The 19,079-nt window shown below is 43.7% G+C and overlaps 1 protein-coding gene across 1 annotated transcript in view; it reads right to left on the reverse strand.

Moving 5' to 3' along the window:
- PDGFRL (platelet derived growth factor receptor like) overlaps positions 1-19,079 on the reverse strand; it is a 76,491-nt gene that overhangs the window by 18,286 nt on the left and 39,126 nt on the right. The gene's annotated exons all lie outside the window — the stretch shown is intronic.

The raw sequence follows: 19,079 nt of genomic DNA on the forward strand, positions 1-19,079 counted from the left end.
TCGGCCCAAATAAGAGTGGCCATCAAGGATATTATAACCCAGCTGAGGAGCTAAAACTAATAGTCATGAAGACATCAGAGAGTAGCTAAAGTGATGCCCACAGCAAGAGCAGTAGGAATTCAGAGAAGGGATTCCTCACTGTGGGTGGGAAGGTTGAAGGCAGCTTTGAGGAGGAGGTGGGACAGGCTGGACAATCAGAAAGGTGGGGTGGGGGGCCGGCAGGGGGCTGAAGGCTGAACTTGCCGGGGCTGGGAGGGACCTGCTCTGTTCAGATCACTGCCGTGTCCCTGGTGCATGGTGGGTAGCAGGCACTTGATGACTTTGGGATTTAATCCACTAATCACAGAAGGAGATGGAAGGAGGGGGTGGCAGTCACGGGGCACGTGGTTGAGAACACTGGGAGGGGTATACATTGTGCTCAGCAGGGAGCAGGGACCACCCTCAGGTTTGGAGGTGGGGAGTGAGGGCCCCCCTTAGCCACTCCTAGAAAGTGGGGAGAACAGGCCAGGGAAAGGAGAGAGAGGAGGGAGGAGGAGGGAGAGGAGGGAGTAGGAGGGGGAGGAGGGAGAGGCTCTTACTGGGATGAACAGCCAGTGCTGGGGCCAGGCTGGGTGTCAGCAGTGGAATAGACTTGAAAACAAGACTTGTTTTCTTGAGGAAGATTCGTGACAGACTGGGTATACAAGATGGAAGAAAGACACATGGATAATAACCTCTCAGTTTGTATTTCCACGTGATGGAAAGAGTGGGGTTTTAACTAAAATGGCATAGCTAAGAAGAGAAAGGAGATGGGGGTGTTGGAGAGTCTGAATTTATAGTCAGGTAAGTGTGGATGTTTTGTGAATCACTGGAAATCCAAGCCAGGCACAGAGGAGTAAAAACAGCTCTAGATTTATATTTAGGGGTACCATGTACAGGGGCTATGAGCAGGAACTAAAGAATGAGTGAACTCAGTGAGGAAGAGTGTGGACAGAAAAGGGAAGGCCAAAGACAAAGTCTAGAGACAAACCAGGGGACCAGCAGGAAAAAGAGAGGTGGAGGGAGGGAAGAAGTAGAATCAGGAAAAGCGATCATCAAGAAGAAACAGTCAAGAAATTGATGGTTAAACTCATCAGATGCTTTTCATTCTGATCCATGTCCTCCCCCCCTCCACACACATGCACACACACACACTTCATCTGGCAGAATGGAAATCTTTGGCAACCAGAAGAGTCAGTTGTGAGGACGGAGCTTGACGTCAGCAGATAAAAGATGAAAAGGTGGAGACAAAATGGAAGTGAAAGTTCCCAGGTAAACCATAATATCAGGCCACAGCACCAATACTTTGGCCACCTGATGTGAAGAGCCAACTCACTGGAAAAGTCCCTTATGCTGGGAAAGATTGAGGGCAGGAGGAGAAGGGGACGACAGAGGATGAGATGGTTGGATGGTATCACCGACTCGATGGAAAAGAGTTTGAGCAAACTCCAGGAGATGGTGAAGGACAAGGAAGCCTGGTGTGCTGCAGTCCATGGGGTCACAAAGAGTCAGGCAGGACTAAGTGACTGAACAACAGCATTCCCCATAGAGCTGTGCCTGGGGCACAAAGTCAGTAAGAGATCAATAAGTGTACTGAGCACCTTCTGTGCACCCAGCAGGTACCGGTACAGTAGTGATAGAAATTATAAGACGCCATTTCTACTAGGAGAGAACCTGGGCACATAAAAATGCAGTTCTTGGGACTAACCCCAGCACCATGCTGTATCTTTAGCAGGACTGGGGGTGGAAGGAAGGAAATGCACTGGAAAACATTTCTGGATTTTTCCACCCCCTCTTCTGTGTCAACAATATAAAACAGGAAACAAATTATTTAGCAGGATTACAGCTTAAATGCCTGGGTTTAGAATGTCCATTTTTACTAATGGGATCACACAGTCCATGTGGCAGGACATCCAAGAGGTTAGGATGTGACCTCAGGCCTCTGGGGGCAGAGTCTGCATTGAGTCCCGAAAAGCCCACTCCAAAGAGGCTTCAATCGCAGACTCTCCCCTCCTCCTGTAACCACTTCACACACACCCCCCAAAATGGAAGAAGTACAAGATGTGAAGTTTGAGTGGAGCTTTTTTTTTTTTTTTAAAAAAGGGTGCTGCAACAAAACAGACTCACAGACATAGAGAATAGATGTGGTTGCCAAGGGCGTGGGGGCTGGGGTAAGGGAGGGAAGCACTGGGAGTTGGAGGTTGGTAGATACAAACTATTACACACAGGATGGATAAACAACAAGGTCCTACTATAGAACACGGGGAACTATATTCAATATCCTGTAATAAACCATAATGGACAAGAATATGAAAAAGAATATACATGTATAACTGAGTCACTCTGCTGTACAGAAGAAATTAACACAAGATCATAAATCAATTATACTTCAATAAAATTTTTCTTAATTAAAAAAATAATCACTCTGAAAAATAAAAGAAGTGCTGCCCTATCACCTGATCTATGACAAAGGAGGCAAGAATACCCAATAGAGAAAAGACAGCCTCTTCAATAAATGGTGCTGGGAAAATTGGACAGCTACATGTAAAAGAATGAAATTAGAACACCCTCCTATGGAGAAGGAAATGGCATCCCACTCCAGTATTCTTGCCTGGAAAAGTCCATGGACAGAAGAGCCTGGCAGGCTGCAGTTCATGGGGTTACATGACTGAGTATGCACGCATGAGGAGGGTGGAAAGAAATGGGTTGGTAGCAATAAACTGATAGAACTGAAAAAAAAAGGCCTAATACCATACACAGAAATAACTAAAATGGATTAAAGACCTAAATGTAAAGCCAGACACTATAAAACTCTTCGAGAAAAACATAGGCAAAACATTCTTTGACATAAATCACAGCAAGATCTTTTTTTTTTTTTTTAGCAAGATCTTTTTTTGACCCACCTTCTAGAGTGTTGAAAATAAAAATAAATAAATGGGACCCAATTAAATGTAAAAGATTTTGCACAGCAAAGGAAACCATAAAAAGACAAAAAGACAACCTTCAGAATGGGAGGAAATATTTGCAAATGAAGCAACAAGGGATTAGTCTCCAAAATACACAAACAGCTCATGCTGCTCAATATAAAAAAATAAATAACCCACTCAAAAAAATGGGTAGAAGAACTAAACAGACATTTCTTCAGAGAGCTCATAGAGATAGCCAAGAAACACACAAAAAGATACTCAACATCACTAATTATTAGAGAAATGCAAATCAAAACTACAATGAGGATCACCCCACACAGGTCATAATTGTCATCATCAAAAAATCCACAGAGATGAAAGGGAAGAATCTACAACCAAGAATATCCAGCAAGACTCTCATTCAGATCTGATGGAGAAATCAAAAGCTTTCCAGACAAGGAAGAGTTGAGAGAATTCAGCACCACCAAATCAGCTTTACAACAAATGCTAAAGGAACTTCTCTAGGGAGGAAGCACAAGAAGGAAAAGACCTACACAATATAAACCCCAAACCTCTAAGAAAATGGTAATAGTGAAATGAAAGTGAAAGTGAAAGTTAGTCGTTCAGTCATGTCCAAATCTTTGTGACCCTATGGACTGTAGCCCACCAGGCTCCTCCATCCAGGGGGATTCTCCAGGCAAGAATACTGAAGTGGGTCTCCATTTCCTCCTCCAGGGGATCCTCCCCATCCAGGGATCAAATCCAGGTCTCCCACATTGTAGACAGACCCTTACCGACTGAGACACCAGGGAAGCCACTAATAGGATTACACTTATCAATAATTACTTTAACTGTAAATGAGTTAAATGCACCAGCTGAACAAAGGACAGACTGGCTGAGCAGATGAGACTACGTGCATGTATGCACTTCCACTTACCCTATCATTCTACTTAACCCCAGAATTGTATGTAATTATTTTATATTGTTAGTTTAATCCTCTTTCCATTATTGCTTGCAAATGTAATTATCTTTTATTTTTTGTCTGGCTATTGATTGTGAAAACTGATAAACATCTTTTACTACTGTGATTATGTAACTATTATTCACTTAATCCCATCATATCATGATTGGTCAACAGAAAATAATAGAATTCTGTATCATTAATACTACCATTTAATAGAAAAAAGAGCATCCTAATGGTAAAATATAGTAAAATAATTAGAAAAAAATCAGTCAGGATATAAAGGCCCAGCTGCTTAATGAATGGGCCTGGAAGGAAGATGGATGGATGTACTGAGTAGAATGAACACCCACTAAAGTCAAGGCAGAGGAGGAGAAGAAGACGTCGGATATAGTTTCAGGGCAACTCCAACCTCTCAGGCATGATCTAAAGGTGATGGATGTCTCCCCTTGCACTTTAGAGAAAGCAAGAGTCACGCAGTAGGACTTCTTTGACAGATGACAAGCTGACAGAGATAAGAAGGGGGCTGGACACCAGAGTGGGAACAGGGTAGCAAAACTTTGCAGGAGTCAGCCTTGTTGTTTCTTTTCTGCAGGACTTGAGAACTTTCCTGGGCCATTTGCTGGATCACAAAATTCTCCCCCTATGCCATGCCCAGAGCATAAAAAAGTAATCGAATACAAAGAAGGATGTACACCATAAAAAAAAATCCACAACGATAAATGCTGGAAAGGATGTGGAGATAAAGGAAGCCTCCTGCACTGTTGGTGGGAATGTAAATTGATAAAGCCACTATGGAGAACAGTAGAGAGTTTCCTTAAAAAACTAAAAACAGAGCTGCCATATGACCAAGTAACTACACTCCTGGGCATATGCCTGGAAAAAAGCAGTTCGAAAAGATACATGCACCTCAGTGTTTATTGCAGCACTATTTCCAATAACCAGGGTGTGGAAGCAACCTAAATGTCCATTGACATATGAATGGATAAATAAAATGTGGTACATGTACACAATGGAAGATTACTCAGGCATCAAAAGGAACAAAAATGTGCCATTTGCAGAGATGTGGATGGAGTTACAGACTACCATACAATGTGACGCAAGTCAGAAAAAGAGAAGCTAATATCATGTATTAACACATATATGTGGAACCTAGAAAAATGAAGCAAAGAAATTATTTGCAAATAATTACTATTTGCATGTTCTATTATTTATTTGTTCATTATTATATGAATGTTCTATTATTTGCAAAGCAGAAATAGAGACAGACATAGAGACAAAACTATAGAGACAGAGGGGTAGGATAACCCTAAATGTGATGACCTAAATGGTAAGGAAATCCAAAAAAGAGGGGATATCTGTATGTGGAGAGCTGACTCACTGATGTACAGAAGAAAATAACAACATTGTAAAGCAGCTACTTTGTAAAGTCACAGGACAGGAAAAGGTCAGTTTTCATTCCAATCCCAGAGGAAGGCAATGCCAAAGAATGTTCAAACTACCTACCATTGTGCTCATTTCACATACTAGCCAGGCACTGCTCAAAATCCTTCAAGCTAGACTTCAACAGTATGTGAACCAAGAATTTCAAGACATACAAGCTGGATTTAGAAAAGGCAGAGGAACCAGAGATCAAATTGCCAACATCCATTAGATCATAGAAAAAGCAAGGTAATTCCAGAGAAACATCTCCTGCTTCATTGACTATGCTAAAGCCTTGACTGTGTGGATCACAACAAACTGTGGAAAATTCTTAAAGAGATGGGAATACTAGACCACTTTACCTGACCCCTGAGAAACCTGTATGCAGTCAGTAAGCAGCAGTTAGAACCAGACATGGAACAATGGACTGGTTCCGAATTTGGAAAGGAGTACATCAAGGCTGTATATTTTCACCTTGCTTATTTAATTTCTATGTAGAGTACACATGCGAAATTCTGGGCTGGATGAATCAAGGGGGGAATCAAGACTGCGGGGAGAAATATCAACAGCCTCAGATATGCAGGTGATATCACTCTAATGGCAGAAAGCAAAGAGGAACTGAAGAACCTCTTGATGAGGATGAAAGAGGAGACTGAAAAAGCTGGCTTAAAACTCAATATTTAAAAACCTAAGGTTATGGCATCTGGTCCCATCACTTCATGGCAAATAAATGGGGAAAAAGTGGAAGCAATGGCAGATTTTATTTTCTTGGGCTCCAAAATCACTGCAGACAGTGACTGCAAAATTAAAAGATGTTTGCTCCTTGGAAGAAAAGCTATGATGAACCTAGACATTGTATTAGATATCACTTGGCTGACAAAGGTCCTATAGTCAAAGCTATGGTTTTTTCAGTAGTCATGTATAGACATGAGAGTTGGATCATAAGGCTGAATGCCGAAGAACTGATGCTTTCAAACTGTGGTGCTGCAGAAGACTCTTGAGAGTCCCTTGGACAGCAAGGAAATCAAATCAGTCATCCTAAAGGAATCATCTCTTAATACTCGCTGGAAAAATGGATACTGCATCTGAAGCGCTAATACTTTGGCCACCTGATGTGAAGAGCTGACTCATTCGAAAAGACTCTGATGCTGGGAAAGATGGAGGGCAGGAGAAGAAGGAGATGACAGAGAATGAGATGGTTGGATGGCATCACCTACTCAATGGACATAAGTTTGAGTAAGCTCTGGGAGTCGGTGATGGACAGGGAGGCCTGGCGTGCTGCAGTCCATGGGGTCACAAAGAGTCAGACACAACTGAGCGACTGAACTGAACTGAACTGAACTGAATAATTAGTGATGTTGAGCATCTTTTCATGTGTTTGTTGGCCATCTGTATGTTTTCTTTGGAGAAATGTCTATTTGACTCTTCTGCCTATGTTTTGATTGGGTTCATCTGATGTTGAACTGCATAAGCTGTTTGTGTATTTTGGAGATTAATCCCTTATTATAAATTGCTTCGTTTGCAAGTGTTTTCTCCCATTTCTTTCAGGATTTATTATAGTGTGTGTGGGTATTTATTCATGTGAAAGTTCTGCAAGGTATTGTTAATAGTTCTGTTCTGGGTAGTGGTAGTGAAAGGTTAGGCTGGCCTGATTTTAAATTACGTGTATCAAATTTCCTTGCCTTTTTAAAATGTTAACCTTTCAATTTATTCACATAGTAGTGTAGCTTTTCAGTGTGTTTTCCCTAAAGTTTTTATGTTCTGGTGGTTTGTGTTCCATATAATCTAATATTTTGTTTTTCTTACTGTATTTTTGAAGTCATGAGCCTACATTGGCTCCAATCATGTGCAAGCTTCAAGTCTGTTTCTCCTTTGTGGTCTTGCCTTCTCTGTTCCTTCTCTGTCTCAGCTGACCGCCCAGGGGCCGGCCTGCCTCAGACACCTCAGCCAATCAGAGCCTCTCCTCCTGGAGGCCCCTGCACTGATTGGTCGGCACATGGAGGGTGCCCTGCCCCTGGGAACCTGGCTCTGCCCAGGACTTCTCTTACTGCTTGATGGACAGCTGGCCCTTTGCTGCCGGAGACCATGTCCTCTCCTTCCCTTTTACCCTTCTCTCCTGCACGGTTAGGGTTGAGAATCTGGTCCCGAGAGAATGAGCACTGGGAGCCCCGTGTTTATGCCCTCCGAGTCATCACAGCTGTGTGTGAGTGTTATGGATGTAGCCAGTTAGCAGGCTGAGTGTCATCTTCTCTTTCCTTTTCCATCTCTTTTCAGTCACTGTTTCAACCACCTGTGAGAAGTTAGGAAAAGCCAGGAATGAGTTGCAAATAGCTTATGAAGGATTTGTCCAGAAGTGAAACCAGCAGCACCAGACTGATCTAACAGAGCTGGAGAATCGGCTTAAAGAAATTTTACACCGGGGAATGTGAAAAGCTTCAGAACATCTACATCGAAGAAGCAGAGAAATACAAAACTCAATTGCAGGAGCAGGTCTGTACTTTTAGAACCTGAGCATGTGCTCGGCCATTGCTGTTAATTTCAATTCTAACGGTTGTCTGATGAGGGTCTTCCTTTGATGACCTTCTCTGGATGTCCCTTGATGAATTTCTTTATAATTTAAATAAATGAAACAGTTTAAGTAAAATTTTTTATGATCAAAGCAATGTATATATGTCGAGTGAAAGACCAATATAAAAAAGATAAAATTTAAACAATCTTTTAAAAATTTTTAATTGAAGTATAGCTGTATAAGATTATATAAATTACAGGATTACAATATAGTGATTCACAATTTGTAAAGGTTATACTCCAGTTATAGTTATTATTAAATACTGGCTATACAGAAATAGTCACATAAGTAGAAAACAAACTTACAGTTATGAAGAGGGGGAAGGAACGTTGGATGAATTGGAAGATTGGGATTCACAATTTTTAAATATCATAACTGTATAAAATACATAAATATTGACTATTATAAAATATTGACTGTATTACCCATGTTGTATAATATATCCTTTAGCTCCTTTTATACCTAATAGTTTGTATCTCTTATTCCCCTGCTCCTATATTACTTCCCCCTCTTCCGTCTGCCCACTGGTAACCACTGGTTTGTTCTCCAAATCTGTGAGTCTGCTTTTTTGTTAAAGCCACTAGTTTACTATAATTTTTGGATTCCACAGATAAGTGATATTATAGCTTTTTTCTTTGATTTATTCCACTTAGCATAATACCTTCCAAGGCCATCCATGTTGCTGCAAATGAAAAGTTTCATTCTTTTTTTAAAGCTTCAGTGGTATTCCATTGTGTCTGTGCATATATGTACTTCAGTAGAGGCCTAATGACAGTGTCCATGGGTTTAAAGTGTGACATGGATGAACCGAGGGCAAAGCACACATGGTAAACTCCTTCATAGTAGGTTTGCTTTTTAACTCAGCCCAGACCATCTTACGTTGGATTAAAACTCAGCATTCAAAAATCAAAGATCATGGCATCTGGTCCCATCGCTTCATGGCAAACAGAAGGGGAAAAAGTGGAAGCAATGACAGATTTTATTTTCTTGGACTCCAAAATCACTGAAGACAGTGACTGCAGCCAAGAAATTAAAAGACACTTGCTCCTAGGAGGAAAAGCTATGATGAACCTAGACAGCATATTTAAAAGCAGAGACATCACTTTGCTGACAAAGATCTGTATGAGTCATAGCTATGGTTTTTCCAGTAGTCATGTACAGATGTAAGAGTTGGACCATAAAGAAGGCTGAGCACCAAAGAATCAATGCTTTTGAATTATGGTGCTGGAGAAGACTCTTGAGAGTTCCTTGGACAGCCAAGAGATCAAACCAGTCAATCCTAAAGGAATCAACCCTGAATATTCTTTGGAAAGATTGATTCTGAAGCTCCAATACTTTGGCCACCTGATACAAAGAGCCGACTGATAGGAAAAGACTCTGATCCTGGGAAAGATTGAGGGCAAAAGGAGAAGGAAGGTACAGAGCATGAGATGGTTGGATGGCATCACTGACTCAATGGACATGAGTTTGAGAAAACTTTGGGAGATGGTGAAGGACAGAGAAGCTTGGCGTGCTGCAGTCCATAGGGTAACAAAGAGTCGGACATGACTTAGTGACTGAACAACAACAGAAGCAACTATGCTCTAATAAAGCTTAATTTAAAAAATAATTAGGTAGAAAAAAAAGGTGCTGCAACAAATCACATGCTGCCCAAAAAGTATATAGTTAAGCAAAATTTACATTAATTGGAGCAGCTCTGAATATCCCAGCACATAGGCACACCCCAGATCTTTCTGAACCAGGACTTTCAGGGGCTTCCCAGGTAGCTCTGATGGTAAAGAATCTGCCTGCAATACGGAGACCTGGGTTCGATCCTTGGGTTGGGAAGATCCCCTGGAGGAGGGCATGACAACCCACTCCAGTATTTTTACCTGGAAAGTTCCATGGACAGAGGAACCTGGCAGGCTGCAGTCCATGGGGTCACAAAGAGCCTGACACAGACTGAGTGACTAGGCACAGGACTTTCAGACCTGACACACGGTGAACTCTGATGGACCAGTCCAGGTTTCAATGAGTGTCCAAAATTAGGACTGTATGTGTGTATCTGTGTGTGTGTGTGTCTTCCAATGGGTCCCCTGGCTTTACATATACAGACCCTGTGTGTTTGGGTGGAGGCTGGAAGCTTCGTGTATGGAGTCACCCCCTGCTCTCTTCTGGAGGGGACCGTGTCACGGGATGGCACAGAGGAGGAGGCTGATGGGGCCAAAGTCAGGGCCCATGTGCATCTCACCTGGGCCAGTGACCAGGTGACAAAGGTGGGGTCCCCCACGCTCCTGTCCTTCCCCCAGATTCCAGAAGGCAGGCATGAGAAGTGAGCCCTGGGTTCCAAGATTATCAGTTCATTGGTCATAAATACTCAAGTAGTGTATATCAAGCGGGAGACTTGGGAGTGGAGAGGCAGGGACACAGTGAGGTCTGAGGAGTCCCCTGCTCTCAAGCTCCCCTGTGCAGAGTGCCCTGGGGATTCCCAGGAAGGTGAGCAGGACAGGCTTCAAGACTGACAGAGTCTTGTGCGTGTGTGCTAAATCACTTCAGTAGTGTCCAGCTCTTTGTGACCCCATGGACTGTAGCCCATCAGGCTCCTCTGTCCATGGGATTCTCCAGGCAAGAATACTGGAGTGGGTTGCCATGCCTCCACCAGGGGATTTTCCCAACCCAGGATAGAACCCACATCTCTTACGTCTCCTGCACTGGCAGGCAGGTTCTTAAATAAAGGGTGAGTATTCCCCAGGGAGGTGATCCCTGAAAGGTGACAAAGGGCAAGTTGGGTGCATAACAGAGAGAGCTGGACTGGAACGCAGGTGGCCAGAGGACTGCAGTGAGAGGTGGTAGTCACACAAGGTGTGCAATCACGGACTTTGGAGCCACACTGATAGGATTCAAATCCCACCTCCACCATGACCTTCAGATGCCTCAGCTCAAGCTTACGCCTTCCAATCTGGCTACATCCACCTCTTCAGACTCCAAGTAACAAGAACAGCCATACCTCATGCTTACAGAGGGCTGGGCATCATACTAAGCTCTTCAAGTAAGTTCAAGACTTGGAGCAGAATATTTAAAATGGATAACCAACAAGGACCTACTGTATAGCAATATGGAATCCAACTCAAAATTATGTGGTGTGGCAGCTGGGATGGGAGGGAAGTTTGAGGGAGAATGGATATATGTATATGTATGACTAAGTCCCTTCACAGTTCATCTGAAACTATCACAACATTGTTAATTGCCTATACCCCAATACAAAATGTTTTTGGTGTTTAATAATAATAAAAATCTCTTTTAAAGGTAAAATGCAGGAAACCATATATAATTTGATCTCATTTTTATAAAACAATTATACATATTTTAAAAAAAGACTTAGAACAGAACCTGGCACAGAGTCAGAGCTCAGCACACCTTCGACACTGTCACTATGATGGGTTTCCCAAGCACATTGGGAAGGAGGCCCTGTTTTTCCCCTTTACCAGAGGGAGACACTGAAACTTACAAGAGTACTTGATTCAGTCTCCCAACTCTGAGGGGTAGAGTTTCTAATCTAGTATCATTATAGACTTAGGTCACTGATTTTTTTTTTTAATGTATACCATTTTTAAAGTCTTTATTGAATTTCTTACAGTACTGCTTCTGTTTTATGTCTCTTTTTTTGACCCCAGACATATGGGAACTTAGCTCTCTGACCAGGGATGGAATCCCCACCCCCTGTATTAGAAGGCGAAGTCTTAATCACGGGGCCACCAGGGAAGCCCCAGGTCATGAACATTTATAAATGAAACGGGCACAGACTTCCATCCTACCAAAGTGAATGAATGGAAGGAATTTTGACTGAGAAGCTGTGCCTCTAGTGAGCCTGTTAATCTTGTTAAATATGGTCAGAGACCCACACTACACCTCCCCCCCAAAAAAATCCAAACTTGGAAGATCTGATTAAACTATCTCATTATTATTCATAATACTTCAGTTTCTATTCAAATGGACAACTAGCCATTCAGCAAGTGACTGAAGGAATCAAAGGCAACAAAACAACCAATCATTACAGTTATAACTGAAAGCACCAGAGGTACACATTACTCTTTCTCAATCCCATAAGATGGTGATGATGAAACTACTACTCATAATTAAAATCTGAGTGGTACTTAACATATGGCAAGTACTGTTTTAAGCCCTTTGCACATTTGGACTGATTTCATCCTCATAACAATCCTGAGAGGTAGGCACTACTACTATTATTATTTTGGTTAAGATATTCATTTATTTGGCTGCATCAGGGTAGCACATGGGGTCTTTAGTTGCAGCATGCCAACTCTTTGTTGCAGCACGTGGGGTCTAGTTCCCTGACCAGGGATCAAACCCAGGCCCCCTGGACTGGGAACACAGAGTCCCAGCCACTGAACCCCCAGGAAAGTCTCAAGGTGCTATTATTATACCCATGTTGTAGCTGAGCAAACTGAGGTTAGACAACTTTTCCAAGTCAGTGTTGGAGCTGTAGAAGAAGTAGTTGAAGGTCAGTTTAAATAATTTTCCCAGGGCCACCTAGCTGTAGGATCCCAGACAGTCTGCCTTGCAGACTCTGTAATCATTTCATTGCATAAAACAGAAAGGCAAGGGAAGAAGGTGAAAACATGTCATCTATTATCCTTGCTATGCAACATGCATTTCACATTCATGAATTATTTAGCTTTACCACATACAAAGAACAGTGCAAGGCATCAAGGGAGATAAAGATGAGTGAGTGTTTGCTTCAAGTACTTCAAGTGTGTGCACAGGCCTGTGTTTACTCTAAGCCTCCTTTTAAGAAGGTGTCAGGAAAGAATTGCTTCAGCATATGCTGGGAATGGAGCCATATCGACAGAGTACAAATCCTGGGTAAGACATATCAGAGCTCAGCAGTTTGTGAATTTAAAAAGATGAAAAGAAATATGGATGAGGAACTCGTACAGAGCCAAATATGCATACTGAGGAACTTCAAAGTGAATCTTGTTCCAATATCAGAAATTAAGCAATCTTCTGTCTGTCTCTCTCTCTCTCTGTTTGAATACTATCCAAGGATCTATCCAAACCATGAAATTAAAAGACGCTTGCTCCTTGGAAGAAAAGTTATGACCAACCTATTTAATATGACAGCATATTAAAAAGCAGAGACATTACTTTGCCAACAAAAGTCCATCTATAGTTTTTATAGTAGTCATGTATGGATGTAAGGGTTGGACTATAAAGAAAGCTGAGCACTGAAGAACTGATGCTTTTGAACTGTCGTGTTGGAAAAGACTCTTGAGAGTCCCTTGGACTGCAAGGAGATCCAACCAGTCAATCCTAAAGGAAATCAGTCCTGAATATTCATTTGGAGGACTGATGCTGAAGCTGAAACTCCAATATTTTGGCCACCTGATGTGAAGAACTGACTCATTGGAAAAGACCCTGATGCTGGGAAAGATTGAAGGCAGGAGGATAAGGGGACGACAGAGGGTAAGATGGTTGGATGGCATCACCAACTCAATGGACATGGGTTTGGGTGGACTCCGGGAGTTGGTGATGGACAGGGAGGCCTGGCGTGCTGCGGTTCACGGGGTCGCAAAGAGTCAGACACGACTGAGTAACTGAACTGAACTGAACAAGGATCTATGCAAAATCCTTGCAATATAACTACAATATTTCGATCCCAAGAGTGGTTTATGTGAAGGGATGTACCATGCGACTTGGGTCTTTTCTACTACATTGACTTATGTCAGATTTTTCTGTATTATTTATAAGGAAGTCAGGGACTTCCATAAACCTCTGCAGCGGGGTGGGGTGGGGAGGTGCAGATTCAATCCCTGCTCAGGGAACTATGATCCAGAGGGCTGCATGGTGTGGCCAAAGAATAAATAAAATTTTTAAATAGACTTTTAAAATAAATAACTACGAAGAAGTCATGGTTGGCATTTCTCAGCTCGTTCACAGGAGCGCACACACGTGACGTCCCTCCAGCCCTGCCAGCCTCTCTCTTTCCCCAGTGTCCTGTCCTGGACACTGACTCCACTCTGACCGCTGTGCTGGAATGTTCCCTCTCTCTTCTCATCCCCATCTCTCCTAGTCTGCTAGTGGCGTCTCTTCTTTTTGTCTCGCTTGCCAATCCATCTAGCTTCTTTACAAAGGAAAGCTCCCCTCCTGCCCTCAGAAATCAAGGCACAGATATCCCTTTTACCAGAAGCCCAAATGAGGCCTGACATGCCTGAGATGGACCACACAGAAAACCTCGTCAGGCCACCTAGAATAACGTGCAGAGCCACATGCTTAAAAGATAATGCAGGGCTTCCCTGGTGGCTCAGTGGTAAAGAATCCACCTGCCAATGCAGGAGACACAGGTTCAATCCCTGGCCTGAGAAGATCTCACATGCCACAGAGCAGCCAAGCCTGTGTGCCACAATTGTCGAGCCTGTGCTTTAGAGTCCAGGGGCCACAACTACTGAGCCCATGTGCCCAAGAGCCCATACCCAACAAGAGAAGCCACTGCAATGAGAAACCAGTGCACCACACAGCCAAAAACAAACAAAATTATATATATATATATATATATATATATATATGGCAACACAATATAAAACTCATCTCCAGACTTTTAAAGTACAAACCCTAACCCATGCCTGAGTACACTTTTAGAGAGCATCCATTCTGCAATTTTTTAAAGTAGTTTAACTCATTTTCTTTTTCTTACAGTCTTTCTCATGACAAAATAATACATGCTCATTTAATTTAGAAAGTTAGAAGCCCTATGGATCAATGAAATAAAAAGGAAGAGGTCACTGAAAATCCCAAGATACACTGTCAACTCTGTATTGGGGAGTCTTCCAGTTCTATAAATCAATCCATCTAGAAGAGTGTTTCAGATGCTCTACTAAAAACCATCAAAGTACTTTCCTGGGACTTCCCTGGTGGTCCAGTGGCTAAGACTCTAAACACCCAATGCAGGGGACCTAGGGTTCAATCCCTGGTCAGGGAACTAGATCTCACATGCCACAACTAAGATTCCAAGTAGAAAATAAACAAATTTAAAAAGTACTTTGCCATCGGGATTGGGAATAAAGACCTGCCCTCTGTAGTTGAAATAAAAAAAAAAAGAAAAAAAAAAAAGAAAAATAGATGCATGTATATGTATAACTGAATCACTTTGCTATATACCTGAAGCTGACACAACATTGTTAATTAACTGTGCTTCAATATAAAATAAAAAACTAAAAAGAAAAAAAAAAAAAAAGTACTTTGCCAAGGACCACCCAGCTTTATAGCATGAGCAGCTCCCGGCATGCACAGAAGTGAATGCTGCCATCTTGGAACCCACAGTGCCTACGCTGTCCCAACCCCTCCATCAGGGACCATCCTCTCCACCCACCCCAAGTCTTCACAGCCCAGACACGTCAGCTTGTTTCCACCCCAGCCCTCCAGCCACCTCTTTGCCTGTGAAAGTTTCTCTTCTTTTTCTGACTGACCTAAACCGGGTTATTCTTTCATGCTCTATTCTTGGGAAGACCTTTCATGGTTGGTGGTATTTGTAAAATGCCGGTTAAGAGCATGCACGCAGTCAGATTTCCTTGGTTCAATTCTGCCTCTGCCACTTACTGACTCTGTGCGCATGAATAAGTGACTTAATTATAATGTGCTCAGTTTCCTCATCTGAGACAGGGGGATAACAGTTCTTACCTCCTAAGTGAGAACTTAATTATGAGAATTAAGTCAGTTAATAAATGTACACGATCCTGGAAGGATGCTAGCACAGAATAAGTGCTCAACACGTGTTAGGGGTTATTGGGGTGCCCTAGTACACCCTGATCTAAACTTCTCACGCTCAGTACCTAATGCCTTTATCACTATACGTGTGCATATGTAGACATATGGTGGGCTTCCCCTGTGGCTCAGTGGTAAGGAATCCACCTGCAATGCAGGAGATGCAGGTTCGATCCCTGGGTCAGGAAGATCCCCTGGAGAAGGAAATGGCAACTTACTGCGGTATTCTTCCCTGAATTCTTCCCTGAACCTGGCAGGCTATATAGTCCATGGGGTTTTCATAAAAGAGTCAGACACAACTGAGCAACTGAGTGTGCATGCGTGTAGACACACACACACATATATGCTACTTTGTAGTATGTAACGGAGAAGGCAATGGCATCCCACTCCAGTACTCTTGCTTAGAAAATCCCATGGATGGAGGAGCCTCTTGGGCTTTGGTCCATAGGATTGCTAAGAGTCGGACACGACTGAGTGACTTCACTTTCATTTTTCACTTTCATGCACTGGAGAAGGAAATGGCACCCCACTCCAGTGTTCTTACCTGGAGAATCCCAGGGATGGCGGAGCCTGGTGGGCTGCTGTCTATGGGGTCGCACAGAGTCGGACACGACTGAAGTGACTTAGCAGCAGCAGCAGCATGTAACCTTTTCAACCTCCTATTATATTTCTCTAGTGAAATGATCCCTTCTTAGGCAGGAGGCAGGAACATGTCTCACACTTGTCTGCGTCACCCACAACCTTCTACATGGCATAATGTGAGGCAGACTGCAGTTACAGTGACTGTGTGCAGAATAGAATTCATCGAGTGGAACTGAGCTGAGTCACTTGCCCAAGGGTTCTAACTCCTTGGCCTCCATGTCATATAACGTGAATTAAGTACAGGTTCCAAGGGTCACTTTGGAACCAGCAGGGACCTTAGGGATTACTTGGTTGGATGGAATGGAATCCCTGGGCAGTCCTGGAAAAGCATCTGCCATGCTTTCCACTGCACACCGAAAGGAAGCCTGTGTCTATTGCTTTGAATACATGCCCAAATTCTGACCAAGGGAACGACCCAAAGCAAGCGTGTTGGTGATGGCAAGAAAGAATGCAGCCGATGTGCACTCACCATGTAGGAAAAACTCATAGAAATTCACAAGTGAATCGCTGCTGTCGTGTAATTTTGATAAGGTCATCTTTTAAACGTGGCCACCATATGCTTTTGATGTGTGAAGTGAAGTGAAGTCACTCAGTCGTGTCCAACTCTGTGACCCCATGGACTGTAGCTTACCAGGCTCCTCAGTCCATGGGATTTTCCAGGCAAGAATACTGGAGTGGGTTGCCATTTCCTTCTCCAGGGGATCTTCCCGACCCAGGGATCGAACCCGGGTCTCCCACATTGTAGGCAGACGCTTTACCGTCTGAGCTACCAGGGAAGCCCGTGTAGGGCTTCTGATGTATAGGGGTTATTTCTGTTAACAACTCCCATGATTCCATCTCCGTCCATTCTAACTTCACTGAAGAATAAGCTCATCAGCACTTCTTTGGGGTAGGGGTGGGGGGCCCAGGGTAAAACCATCTCCCAGCCCCGCTGAGCTGAATGCTCACAGCCACGTCTTCAGGGAAGAATAGGCGGGGGCAGGAGGAGTGACAGGAGACAATGGAGCAAGCCTCCACCAGCCCGCTCAGGAAAACAAGCTGTGGCTTACTAATGGGCTGGCCCTCGGCCACAATGAGTGTGTTGTGGCCAAGTCATAATAGTGAATGCAGAGGCCCCGTTCGTACCTGGCACTGTGGACTCACGGCCCAGAGAGTCCAATCTCCCACGCTGTCAACATATTCAAGGTGCCCACTCATGTTAGGGCCACTTGGGTGGCTTATATTCTGAGCAAACATCAGAAACTTAATGAAGAGACAGCTTTTGAGGGGTGCAGAGACTAGAGCGGTGTTGGGAACCAATCTATTTTCACTAAAAGCTTTGCAAATTTGAGAAAGCCCCTTAGCCTCTGGGGCAGGGGGAAGTCTAACCTAATCCCTCATAAAATGTAGGGTCCACGTCAAATCAGTGGTCTCCAAGTTGGCCGTATGGCACAGTCCCTCTGGGAGGTCTCTACTCTGCTCCTGGCTCTTCTTTCAGCATCTCCCCACCTGATGGCCAAGGCCTGGCCTGTAGTCAGGTAACCAGTCACGCAGTGACTCAACCTGCCTCTCCAGCCAGTGCTGCCAGCTGCCTTCTACCCACCGTGGGCAACCCCCCCTCCCCAACACTCACACCTGACCACAAGCTGTAACTGTATGTGGTGTGCATGGCATTCATTCCGCTAGTTCATAAGCCCTGGTGGGCAGGGCCACATCTGGTTTTCTTTCACACCCACCTTTCTGACACAGTGGACAGTCTTCCTGTATAAATTAGGCTGACAATAATTTCACCTGTCAACCCCAAGCTTCCTGCAGTTGCCCCTTCTGCTCTCGTATGCACCGTTCCTATTCTTTGCCTCTCCCTCCACGATTAGCCCTCCAGCTGATGCCGCATTACAAGCCAGCCCGTGAGCCACCTCCCTAAACAGAATGCACGAGAGCATGTTCTCTTGTGTCAACTTTGGTTGGCACCCAGGATTCAACATCCTTGCCTCGTCCTGGTGACTAAGGCAAGTTCCTAAGGAGAAGCAGGGTTGTTACAGGGAAGGGGGAGCTTGCCCAGGGTGATCTCCCTTCGGGGCAGGTGGGGTCCCAGGTGGAACCTGAGCGGTGGGTGGGGTTGTGAGCAGAGCTTCAGGCTGTAAACAGCACGTGCTCTGAAAGGCAGAATCAGGGGCAAAGTCTGAACAGAGGATCTGATCGGTAACCAAACAAAGGGACCTGTCAGGATCCTGAGGCCCCAGGGCAGAGTGAACAGGTTGGAAATGTCAGGTAGGAGTCCACACCCCATGTCAGGGCGGATTCCCAAGGGCAGTGACCTCGCACATGCCCAGATGGGTGGTTATCACTGTCAAGGGAGCCAAGCCCAGAAACTGGAGGCAAAACTCTGACATCATAGTTTTGCTTCCCTCCCCACCCCACTCCACCAGAATGTGCCGTTCTCTACAGCTACATATTAGGGGACATCAAGTTTCCCATTTTATATCTTATACATTAATCCTCTTCTCCTGCTCCCTCCTCTGACACACCTTCCAAAATGATTTTATTTACATTTCACCTATTTAAATACTTGGTGGGAAATTAGCATGCAACAGCAACACCCATTTTCATTTTTGCACATTAAATCTCAGACCTCACTCCCATCCATACGCATTTTTTTTAAGGCAGAGTTTCACTCATAAAATACATGCAATCCCTTCATGTTATACTGTAAACAATGTTCCTTTTTGCAAGTTTCCAGAATTACCATATATGGATGTGAGAGTTGGACTATAAAGAAAGCTAAGCACCAAAGAATTGATGCTTTTGAACTGTGGTGTTGGAG

Source organism: Cervus canadensis, chromosome 31, assembly GCF_019320065.1.
Source record: "Cervus canadensis isolate Bull #8, Minnesota chromosome 31, ASM1932006v1, whole genome shotgun sequence".
In the NCBI taxonomy this organism is placed as follows: domain Eukaryota; kingdom Metazoa; phylum Chordata; class Mammalia; order Artiodactyla; family Cervidae; genus Cervus; species Cervus canadensis.